This window comes from Ursus maritimus, unplaced genomic scaffold, assembly GCF_017311325.1.
Source record: "Ursus maritimus isolate PB19 unplaced genomic scaffold, ASM1731132v1 scaffold_13, whole genome shotgun sequence".
NCBI classification, from domain to species: Eukaryota; Metazoa; Chordata; class Mammalia; order Carnivora; family Ursidae; genus Ursus; species Ursus maritimus.
The window spans coordinates 61,499,684-61,511,816 of NW_024423675.1; positions in this window are offsets into that span (position 1 = coordinate 61,499,684).

Sequence of the window (12,133 nt, forward strand, 5' to 3'; positions counted from 1 at the left end):
GCATGACCCATCATCCTCCCAGTTGTCTCTTCAATCCCTGGGTTACTGCCAGCGCTACCTGGACACCCTGGGATCCTTATCATTGTCAGAGGTCAGAGGTTGTGCTGTCTTTTTGATGAGTTTGTTTTGTTTTTCTTGTTTTCTAAAGAGGACTCAACTCAGGATGCATCTGTCATAGCACCTACAAGATCAGAGATGTTAGATACATTGAAACCTTCATTGTTACTTTGTAGGAAATAATAAAACCAGGTTTTGAGCAACTCCGCTCTCAGTGCTAATATAACTGTTAATTGTTGCTATTCCTAATGAGTCTTAGTGCACTTCCCTGCTCTGCTCTAGAGTGCCCTGTGACCTCTCTCTGAGGGAGGCAGGGACTCGGGCCGTGGGATGCTCATCTGTAAACACTAGTTCACATGCACATTTACACAGCTAGCCTTCTGGTTTTTTCAGAGATAAAAATAGATGCGATTGCTCAGGCTTTAGGAGACAACCAAAACCACTGTCAACTCTTACGCATTATGTCCTAAAATAATCACAGGACTATAAATTTGTGATTTAAATAGTAGTAGTCATACAACACTAAATGACCTGAATTATGTCTAAGAATCAAAATATATTTCGTTGTATTACGAAAGGTTGTGAGCGTCAAGTTAATATTCATTGTCTTCATTACTTAAACCACGTAGCAAGGAGACATGATTGAAAACAAACTCCCTCTTTCCCTCCCCTCACAAAAACAAGGGACCCAAACCCTGACAGCCGGCTGTACTTGGGTCTCTGTAAGGAGCCGTGTGTAGGAGTGCCTTCTCCAGCAGCCCCATGTCAGCTTTGGGGCCATTCAGTATGAGTCAGTGTCTCCAGAGTGATTGATTTCTAAAGCTCTGGTTAGAAAATGTAGTAAGTCCCTTCGATTTATTTTGCAAAGGGTGCATTCTATGTTTATCCTTGCATTCAGTGTTCTTTTCCTGGCATCGTTAAAAGAATAGGCGGTCGGCTTAGCTCTTATACCCTAGCCCCAAAGACCTGTTGCAGAGAAATGACTGCTTCATGGAGATTGCGTCCTGCTGTTCCAAGAACACACAGGTAAATCTCTAAATTCCATTATAAAGTGGCTGTCTTTTGCCTTCTTTTCAGAAGAAAGTGGAAGCGTTAAAAGGTTGAAATGACTTCTGGATTCCATAGACAAAAACCAATTGTGAAATAGAATCCAAGATTTCTGGGTCACATTAACTAACGAACAGACCTAGTTTATACCCAGCTTCTACTCTGGTTTTGTGATGACTTGCCTGTGATGAGCTATGAGCTACTGACACTTAGTCTTCTGCAAAAGCAGGCAGCATAGGTGGGCTGCCTTCACCCATCAGGCGATGAGCTCATTCTCCCACCGGCTGAGAGAGAATGCTCCTCATTGAGCCATCAGTAAGCTGCACATGCAGCTCTGGGCTCCGTCACTGGGGGGGGGGGGGTCCACAAAGGAGCAGGTCCATGTGTATTTGTTCCTCTGCCTATCTTGGAAACATTCTGCTCAACGCACTGAAGGATACGAGACTGCCATCCATGTGAAGAACAGGGTTGTTTCTTAAAGTTCCTGTTAGATTGATAGCTTCGAACAATCGAGGTGCCCCGTGTAGAAGCAGGACTCCAGCAGGAAACAGGATGTCAGCTGTGAAAAATACTTTTGCCTCAACCTTTCTGTTTCCTCTTTCTGGATCTCCTGCTTTTGGGTCACCTCCCTCTATAAGGAGTGGGTTCTCTGTGCCTTAGGGGGCGTCCAGGCCACCCCCCTCAACTCATGGGAGCCTTCAGTGCAGTTTCAAGACTCATTCCTAGTTTAATGAATTTGTTAAACTTCGGCAACCTCTCAGGATGCTGTCCAAATACTTTGAAAAGCACTATTTGCCATATGAAATACATTCTTTGTCCCAAAGTGATGGAATCAGCAATTCAGATGCCCCGTGTGCCATTTAGCTTCCGCTGTATTCGAGCCCTTTCTGAGCGCAGTGGTTTTGCAGCATTTTCGGGGCAGGCAGGACTGCAGCTCCTCACCCCCAGACAGGATGGAGGGGCTTGGATGATAAAGGCTGGCCCCACCGCAGTATCTCAACTACTCCTGAGGTTGCCATCTCAGTTGTGCCAGCCACTAACCATGAGGATGTAGAGAGACATGCTTTCTCTTTCCACTCTTCTCCAAAACAGAGGATGCCCAGTGCTGACTCCATTCCCCCTCGTGCGCCGGGAACTGAGGGGCACCGTGCCTCCTTCACGTTTGGCCTCCAGTTCTCTCCCTTCTCCCAAATTAACTCAGCGTTTCCTGCCTCGCCACGTGTCATCTTGAGGGTCTTCTCTGAACCGCCTATCAAAATCCTGTACTTCACCCGGTAGGGGGTGCAGTCCCTGTCATTAAAAGGGGAAATCCATTCATCTCTGTTCTTTTCACGTCCGGTCTCCTGGAACCAGGACTCTAGCACTGTTACGTTTTCCTTCCCCAGCTAGAAGGCGAGCAGGCCAGACATCACGGTACTTGAGACGCAAACATGTGCTGGACTCCTGTGGGGAGGGCTGTCTCTGAGAACTCATTTCTTTCTGTGCTTGAGCCCTACGGGGTCCTCCGGGTCCTGCTTCCCTCAAGTACCTGCGTGGACTGCAATAGGCCCTGAAGTCCTAGGCGTGTGGTTTCCTACTGGTCTGATGTTTAACTTCTTTAAATCTTGAGAGAAAACATTCCTCTGACAGGAAGAGAGCGTCTGCACTCATAACACTGGAATGACCAACCCCAACCAAGTCTTGCACCAGCCGCGTGGAAATCTTTCTAGCACCACTTGGTTCATGTGCCGACCCTGGATCCCAAACCAGTTGGGAAGGGAATTTGCTCTAAAAGCTGCATAGCATTCAATTTATTGAGCTCTCGGGATCTCTGTCACCTCTTAGGCCGTGTGGGGTTAGCCTGCCTTCTGTTCCATCAGCGACACCGCAGTGGGTCTCCCCGCGGCTTCCAGGGCTTCCTGCCCATGGCATGAGCTCAGAAACCTCTCTTTTCCAACACCCACACTTCCAGGCAGGTGCTGAACTCCTGGGAGACTGAGGGAGCGTGGGTGCGACAGACTTTTTGAGGGGATCAGCCGGATTTCTCCACAAACTATTCCCAGACGTCCGTGTCCCCAGGAAACCATTGGACCAGACCACACTCCAACGACCCGCTTGGTTCCTGGACTGTGGCTCACCGGGCAAATTCTGCCTGCCAGTGGCTGGAAGCGGTGAAGGCAAAACTCCACGGCCTCCTGGCCTCCCTCGTGGGTTGAGGCGGCAGCGCAGGGCTCTGGCTCTGCTAACCCAGTGACCTCTGTTCTTAGTGTTGTATTTTTCATGCTGTGGACCTCTCGAGATTGTACTCGGAAAAGGTGATTTATCATTCTGGAATAAAGAACTAGTAAGCTTGTATTCAAAAACATAACTTTTAAAAACCAGCCAGATCTATACCAAGAGACTTTTGTATGGAGTCTGGTACTTTTTTTATGTTTGCAGTACACTGTGGAGATACAGCTAAAAATACTTTAATTAGCTAAAGTCTTCTAGCTGCATGGCACAACACAAGAACGCATGGCTATAAGGCTAGAACTCAAAGTAAAGCAAAGGTAAAAATGACACCAGCAACCCAACTCCATTGTAACAGCAAGGTCTGCAAGCCACAGCAATACAGTACCCCTTGTGATGTCATCATTCCCTCTTCTTCAACCCTTTGTGGGAAGGTTTGGTCCCAGTTAAGAGGTGGGGAAATTCCAGGTAGAAAATCCTAAGTGATTTTGCTCAAAGCCAGGCAGGGTTGAAAGAGAGCCAGGAGCAAATCTCAGAGCAGCCAAACCACAGCTCCTCTTGGAAAGGCCTCCTGTGAGCTTTGTAAATGACAGAACCAGTACTGAGTCCTGGTGAGTGCAAGCCAGTGCCTGGCGTGGAAACCTGCCCTTCCAGGAAAACAGATGCCATACCCGCACCCGGGGCAGGGCTGGACGCTGTCCTGGACGGCTGCCTTCAGCTCCCTTCATCCTTTGCGGTCAGTCTTCTGGGAGGGATATGATGCTTCAAACCACGTGTTCATCTTGTCCAGACCCCTGAACTGCATATCATGTCCTCTGAGAGGAAGTAAAAAGAAACTTAGTCAAAGTTAAAAGAAGAGAGGGAAACTCTCCAGTTGAGCTGACTTTTCATCAGGGGACCTGAAGTGCTAGCAAGAAAGACCTGCCTGGACTTGGGGGAAAATGACTTAGGGGAGACGAAGGTCACCAACAGAGTGGTTGAAAAGGGATCTGGTCAAAGAGAAGAACTAGAAAGAACAGTATCCTCAGTATTTTTCACACCAGCCACCTGCTAAGGGAAGGAGAGAGTTGATCTCCGAACCTCCCACAGGGGCACAGCAGACAGCTGCAGGAGAGAGGGGCCGGACCCAAACTGTCCTCCACAGGGGTCTCCTGGAGGCCGCTCTATGCGGTGAAGTGCTCCAGACTTCCTCCTCCTCCTCCCCACAGGAGTGGCAGTGCTCTGCCAGGGGCCTGGTCTCCCAAAGCAGCCCTGGTTCGCGGTGCACTCCTGGCCATCTCCACTGTTCAGCTGTGACCCAGTTACCAGTAAGGGAGTAGGGGCAAACCGGCAGGATTTAGGCATTTTTCTTGGAAATGGCTTCGATTTTATTAAAAACTTCTGAAGTATTTATCTCCTTGCCAAACAGTGCTGTACACACAGTCCGCTTATGTGTGTGTGCTTTTGGAGGAGACAGTTCTGATACCGGGCTTGACTGGAAAGCCCTTGGGAAAGGCTGGGTCACGGGGACTCACTTTCGTCGAGTAGTGCTAATACTCCACAAATCGTGTGTAAAGGGTGTTAGATCAGTGAGAATACCAGGATGGATGAGTGAGTCAAGGGCTCGGGGAGCATGGAGAGGCAGGATGGGGTACTATGAAAGCCAGGAGATCAGGCAGCCTGTCCTGAGTCTGTCACCAAGAGTGTGCAACCTTGGCAGGCCACTCAACTCGGCTTCATTTTGCTTAACTAAAAAATGAGATTGGACTAAATTACTTCCCAAGACATATTCCATATTTCCGCAGTAATTGCACACACTGATTAAGTACAACAGGCTTCCTTTACTTCCATATGCTAATGTTCTGTGCAGAGTGACCACCAAGGAGAAGAAATAGTGTGCAGTGTTTCCCAAACTTTTCTGCCCTTGGAATCCTGTGTTAAGGGAGCGTCTTATAGGACCAATGGCCCAAGGAGGAAATAGGCTTTGTGAAATTGGACTGATGCTCTCCAAATTCTTCTGTGTGTCTATGAATTTTATGGAAAATTTAAGGCATCCGTCTTCTGCTAGAATAAAAGATCTACTTTGCTGCTGCTGGTCAAGTAGGTAAGAGAGACCAGACCCTTGCTTGAGTCTGAAGTATGTTTGCTGAACTGCAAAGGTGTAGAGTTGTGTTTTGTTTTTATGGTGTACTTTCTTGCAAAGCCAAGCTGATTGCAACACAAATGGACTCTTGTCCACCACCAACAACCAAAATGCAAACATTTACCTTGTTCAGTTTGCAATTCTAACTTATGTAAACACAGTCTTTTAAAAACAACAGACTGGCAATGCCAGACTCATTCTAACCTAGATTCTCTTCTGTTCCCAATTAATACTTTGAGGTTCTGCCTCCCATTTAATTGGTGGTCCTAAACATCTTTCACTCAATTTAGAGTAGATAACCAGTTACGGCCAACCAGGCTTTCATCTGGGTTGAAGACAGTGGATTGCTGAGGTCTGTGCCCTCCAGGGGTTAGGCGTTCATATATAGAAATGTGGTCATAAATAAAACTCCCAACTGGCTGGGTAGGTGATTTACAAAAGTAACTGTCTCTTCTAAGGTCTTGCCAAAAAAAAAAAAAAAAAAAAAAAGACTTCTCGTTATTCTAGTTGCCAAAAATAGAGATCCAAGGGCTGAGAATATTCATCTGACCTAAATGTCAGATAGCAAATAATGTCCCTTGGGAGCCCCTAAAAGCTGGCAGCCACCTAGGGGACAGCCTACATGCAAGAGGGACCCAGCTTCACTGCATTTTCCTGGAGGCTCCCAAGCCGCTGGGGAGGGCCTTCCTGGGACAGGCCTGCTGCTGGGGGCCCCAAAAAGTGCCACCGGAGAGATGCCAAAGTGTGCATGTTGGTTGCAGGGGTCAGGGTTGTCACAAGATGATCTGGAAGTTCTGTTTTCACTTTTGTGGAAATAAAGACCAACCCTACAAGGACAAGCAAAGGCTATTTCTTCAGCGCTGGCCATCACAAGGGAGTCAGTCACCATCACTTGCGTTTTGGCGAAGACTCAAAGGTGGACCAGGTGGGAAGCCTTCTTAGGGAAGAAGGGAATGGCTTCGGGCGTGTGCTGTGGGAGGCTGTGGGCACCGGGGAGCAGCAGGCAGCCAACTCAGAGCAGGGCATCCAGGTGATGGCTCAGGGGTACATATTTGGCTTTTCTGGGCCGTTCCTAAATTGGACGCAGGGACAAATGTTAGAGGTGCTGTTAGTTGTTCATGTAGTCCTGACCATTTGGGGCCAATTATTACAGACGTTATTGTTTGGCTTCCTGAATCATTGCTGAAGAGAGCAGTCTGACTTCAAGCAAGCCGGCTTCCTGAGATGATTCCCATAGATTGTAAGTCAGTTTTTATATATGGTCTGGCCATAGTCCATTTATATATTCAGTCTCTCGGTTTAAATAGGCAAGTTTCTAATTTTCTTGAATTTTATTGTCATGAGAATGAAACGAACCTATCCCTAATGAATAGTGAATTAATCGACATTAGTAAGAGTGGCTTACAATTGCCTAATTCTACTTTTAGATACACAAGGAGTAAAAAATGCTGCCCAGAAATCATGCATCTTGCCCCAGTTTCTAATTTGAGTTTGCAAAACTGGAAGAGGCACCGTGAACTATGTGCACTTTCAGAAACAGTAGTAAAGGGAAAACACGTGAGGAGCCACCGGAGATAATGTAAGAAAGATAATGAGGAAATACTCTGTAGATTACACTCTAGCTACATGAACATTTCATCACAAACCCCATTTTAATTTTACTGCCTGAGTTCACCCCTGAGGAACACAAAAACCACCTGCAGTGCTCACGGTGAGTTCTTGAAAGCTTCAAAAATATCTGTGGCAGAGTTGGAACAATGATTCCCTTCGCTGATAGAGATTAGTCCGGGGAAATCATGCTCCCCCCCCCGCCATAACAGGGCTGCGCTGTCACCAGGCTGCTTGCTTTTGAAATATTTAAACAAGAATTTTCCCACTTTATATTATATAGTAATACCATCTTGAGGAGGAAAATGGATTCTGAATCCCACTGGAGGAGGGAGGGACGGAGGCCAGGCTACTTTGAGAGAGCGTAGCAGTGCATTACTATTAAAGGCGCCCTGTTTCCAGAAATTCATTGAGTATCTAAGTCTCTACTGATCCAGTCACCAACACCGGGTCTCAGTAGAAGCCGTGTTGAGTGTAAAATGGAAATGGCAGCTTTATCAGAACTCTGACTTCTCTGTACCTCTATTTAAGTAATTCAGCCTGCCCGTGTCCTAGCTGCTGGGTAAACATAATTATCTCTACCACTGCCTAAGCAGCGATCCTGTTGTTTGGCTATTGTCTCCTTCACCCTACCCTCTTTATGAGAACAGTCCTTTCAGCTAAGGGTCGAATGCAATGGCATCCTGGTAAAATGTTTAGCAACCAGCTCTCCAGAAACAAACAAAACCCGGAATGTGTGAATATACATACATAAGCCTGTAAGTTGTAATAAATTACAAACTGTAATGGTGTGAAGGATGCTTAGTACACAATTACAAATAATAAAATAAGCAATACTCTTTATTATGATTCCATGGAGCCAATTGATCTCACAGAATGCTTTTGTTGATTTTTGCCAAACGCTTGTATCTATAGCCAATCTATGGTTGCGATTGGCAAACACGTGTAATTCTGACATAAATGTTGCTTGACACTTTCGTTTACATTTGTGAGCAAGACAGAAGTGAAACAACAAAGATGTATGTCCAGTGAAATGTCAGAACTTTACTTACACATTAATGACATGAGCAATTTCTTCACTAAATTGAGTAGTAGTTTTAAAATATTTGAAGAAAATTTCCTCGATTTTTTTTTTGCTATTTCACAATGTGATGGCAAGGGACCTGGCACACTTTTCTATTTAAACTGAGTTATTAACATGGTCTCCATGCTTTCTTAAGTCTAGAGCTTGAAACAATAAACAAAACTAAACTCTTGATTTATGGCTTTTACTGATTTCCACAGTGTAAATATTCCCACCAGAGCCAATTTGAAGCAACCGACATCACTGAATGAGAAGTTGGAAAGACATGCATAGTAAGTAGCAATTTGATGTTTAATAGTGACTTTAACAATCAACCCTCAAGACTCCTGCAAATGTAACCATGGAGCTGACTCCCGCGCCTCCGTTGTGTGTGTTGTGTTTCAGAACGCAGAGCTAGCCCAGGTGCAGCCTGGATGGCGATGCAGGGGTTGTTCAACCTGGGCAGGTAAGGTGTTTCCTCCACAGGCACGCAGCTGGTGGGCTCAGGACATAGATGTTTCTCTTGTCCTTCCATTAATTCGGCAAATAGTCAAGGGGTGTCTACTGCTTACCAACCACCATGATGCTTGTTGAGACAGGCCAGCCAGTGCCGAATGAAGTGCGTACAGCCCTGCCCCACAGAGTGTATGGTCCCAGCCAGCTCTCTGTCTGCTAGACTCTGTGGAATCCCCTTCCCTCCCACTGGAGCCCGATGCAGGGCTCATGGCTGTGCCAGCGAGAAGCCAGCCTTGACGGCTCCCTCACCTTCCTTTTCCCTAGCAGTGCACCCCCACATCCCATGCATCTCTCCTCCTCCTCTCCAGACCTGCTGCTGCCGACCCTAGTACAAGTCCCCATCGCCTCTCACCTGGCCTTCTTCAGGAACCTTCTAACGGGTCCTCCTGCTCTCCATTACCCCAGGCCACTCTCCACCCAGCTACCAGGGTGCTTTTCTTTTTTTAAAAAGATATTATTATTTTAGAGTAATCACCACACCCCACGTGGGGCTCGAACGCACAACCCTGAGGTCAAGAGTCACACGCTCTCCTGACTGAGCCAGCCAGGCACCCCTAAGGTGGTTTTTCTTCATTTAAAATAAAACAACTTGTTTGTGTATCATTCCTCAGCTTACCACCCTTTCATGGCCACCAAGCGCGGTGATGAGAGGCATCACGTCCAGTCTGAATGGCTGTGTTGCTCACTAGCAGGGTGACTCGGGGCAAGATGATGTGGCAGCTGTGCGTGTGTTTCCCCAGCTGCAGAATGAGAACAATACAGTGCCCATCGAATAGGGTAGTTTTGAGGATGAGATGAGTTAGCATCTGTGAAGTGCTGAGAAAGTGCATCATTACCCTTCTCACCGTTAGCGTTAGGATAAAGACCAAACCACTTACCTGCTCCTGCCTGCTCTTCCAACCTCGCCTGTGAACACCTGCCCCGCTGCTCGGGGCTCCGGAATTCTGTCCTTCTCTGCAAGGTCCTCGCCACACTGGCTGTTGTCCAGGCTCCTCTCGCTGCCTGTCCTGGTGGAGCTTTAACTCAACTCACCCTTCAGAGCTCCTTCAAGACCATGCCTGCAGAAAAGCCTTCTCTCGCCCCAGTCTGTATCAAGTTTTGTGTTACATTCCTTCGGACCACATCTCCCCTTGTACTCAGGCATTCCTGAGGGCGAGTGTATAACAGTTCATGTCCTGCCTACCCCGTGGACTGCATGAGAGTGCCCAGTGCCTTGACAGTGCTTAAAACATGGTAGGTTTCAATATATATGAAGTATACTAAATAGGGCTTCTCTAAGACCCATCTGAGAGACCACTTGTCGTAGCAATGTCTCATTCAGCAAAATTCCAGGATGAATGAGAAAGTATAGCTGTATGCCTGGATTTGACTGAAGGTAGTATTTGGCATCAACTCTTTCACCCTGTTACTCCCTTTCCCAAAAGTGCCAAGGGCCCTCCTTCGTTTCTGCCAAGTGATCAGCGCAGCAGGAGAAGAACAAGAATAATATCAAGACTTTGGGGCTTTGCCGAAGTGTTTTTACCCTACAGGGTTACCAGCTACTGAGCAAGCTTGACCTCCCAAGGCCATTCCTAACGATTCCAGTGGTTAAGTATAACTAGCACAGACACTTAGTGAGCACCCGCTGGATACAGGAAATGATAGTAGTTGCCTCATGCATGCCTCATGCACCTTGACTCTGTCCTACCAGCAGAGTGAACTGGGTCAGCTTCCCAAAGGAGAACCTGAAAACCATGGAGGTTGAACTCACTAAAGACGGAGCAATTCTTCGCGGACAGGCGCCTAACACAGTGGCCTCAGCATAGTTTGCTTTTCTGTGCTAAGCCCTTATCTAGAGAAACATACTAAGTAAAGTAGCAAAGTGAAATGTTTTATCTGGGATTTGCTTTAAAATACCCCGAAAACAAAATGGTGGGAACAGATGAAGTAAGAATGTCAAGAGTATTGATAACCGAAGCTGAGTGAGGGGTAGTGGCAGGTACTCGGACAAGGAGTGAGTACAAATGGGTGAAAGTTTCGTTAGTAATGAAGGTTTTTAGATAGGCTCAAATATATAAAGCAAAAATTGATAGACTTCTAGGAATTCTCTGACAATGCACCACTGTGATGGGACCTTCCAGCATATTTCTTTCAATTATAGATTGATCAAACAACCAAAAGCTAAATTCCATAGACATAAATAAAACTTCGCACTCAACAACTAGAGAATATATAACCTTTTGAAACACACTTGAAACATTTATAAAAATTGATTATACATTAGACCATAAGGCAAGTATCAACAAAGTTCAAACAATTTCTACCCTGTAGGCTGTGTTCTTAGAACACAACACGGGGCACCTGGGGGGCTCAGTCATTTGAGTGTCCAACTCTTGATCTCAGCTCAGGTCTTGGTCTCAGGGTTCTGAATTCAGGCCCTGCATTGGGCTCCATGCTGGGCATAGAGCCTACTTAAAAAAAAAAAGAGAGAGAGAGAGAGAACACAATGTAATTAAGGTATAAATCAATAAGTAGACAAAACAGTCTAAATGTTTGAAATTCTGGAATGCATTCAAAACATCAAAGAACAAGTGAATGATAATGAACCAAAACTTGTGAAGTGCCATGAAAAACTTGGAGGTAAGTTTATAGCCTTAAATGCTCATTTTTATGTAAGAACAAAAACTAAAAATTCATGAGCGAATACACATCTTCAGACATTGGGGGGGAAAGCAGCAGAAAACTTTTTTTTTTAAAGTGATAAGGAAGCAAAGATAATAGAATTTAACGATCATAAAAACCAAAAATACATTTAAGAGGGCCCATGATATCAAAAGTTAATTTTTAGAAAAGATGGATGAATTTGACAAATACCTGGCACGATGTATGAAGAAAAAAGAGCACAGTAGATAATATTAGGAATGGAAATGGGACGTGACTTCAGATAGAGATTTTAAACAGTTAAGAGAGTAAGCATACTGAAACAATTGTATGTCATTAGATTTGAAAACTTAGAAATGTAATCATTAGTAGAAAAGCTTCCTACAAAGAAAATATCAAGCCAAATAGCTCTACTGAGAAGTGCCATCAACTTTCAAGTAACTTATCTCTCCTCTCTCATACAAATATTTCTAGAAATATTTTTTCTTTGGAGGAAGGGGAGGGGCAGGGGGAGAGGGAGAATCTCAAGCAGACTCCCTGCTGAGCGTGGAGCCCAACGTGGGGCTTGATCTCATGACCCCAATATCATGACTTGAGCCGAAATCAAGAGTTGGATGCATAACCGACTGACCCACCCAGGCTCTTTCCCATCCCCATGAAGCTAGTATCTAAATAAGACAAGGACAAAATCAAAAAGGGAAATCCAGGCCATCTGACTTAAGAAATGCCTGGCTCATTTCATTTCATCTCCCTTCTTCTTCCCTCTAGGAAATCGGTATTTCAGCAGACAGATCGCATGTAACCAGCATTTAATCACTGAAGTGTGAATTTCCTTTTTTGGGTTCACTCAGAAAAATGGGCAGACCAGCCTA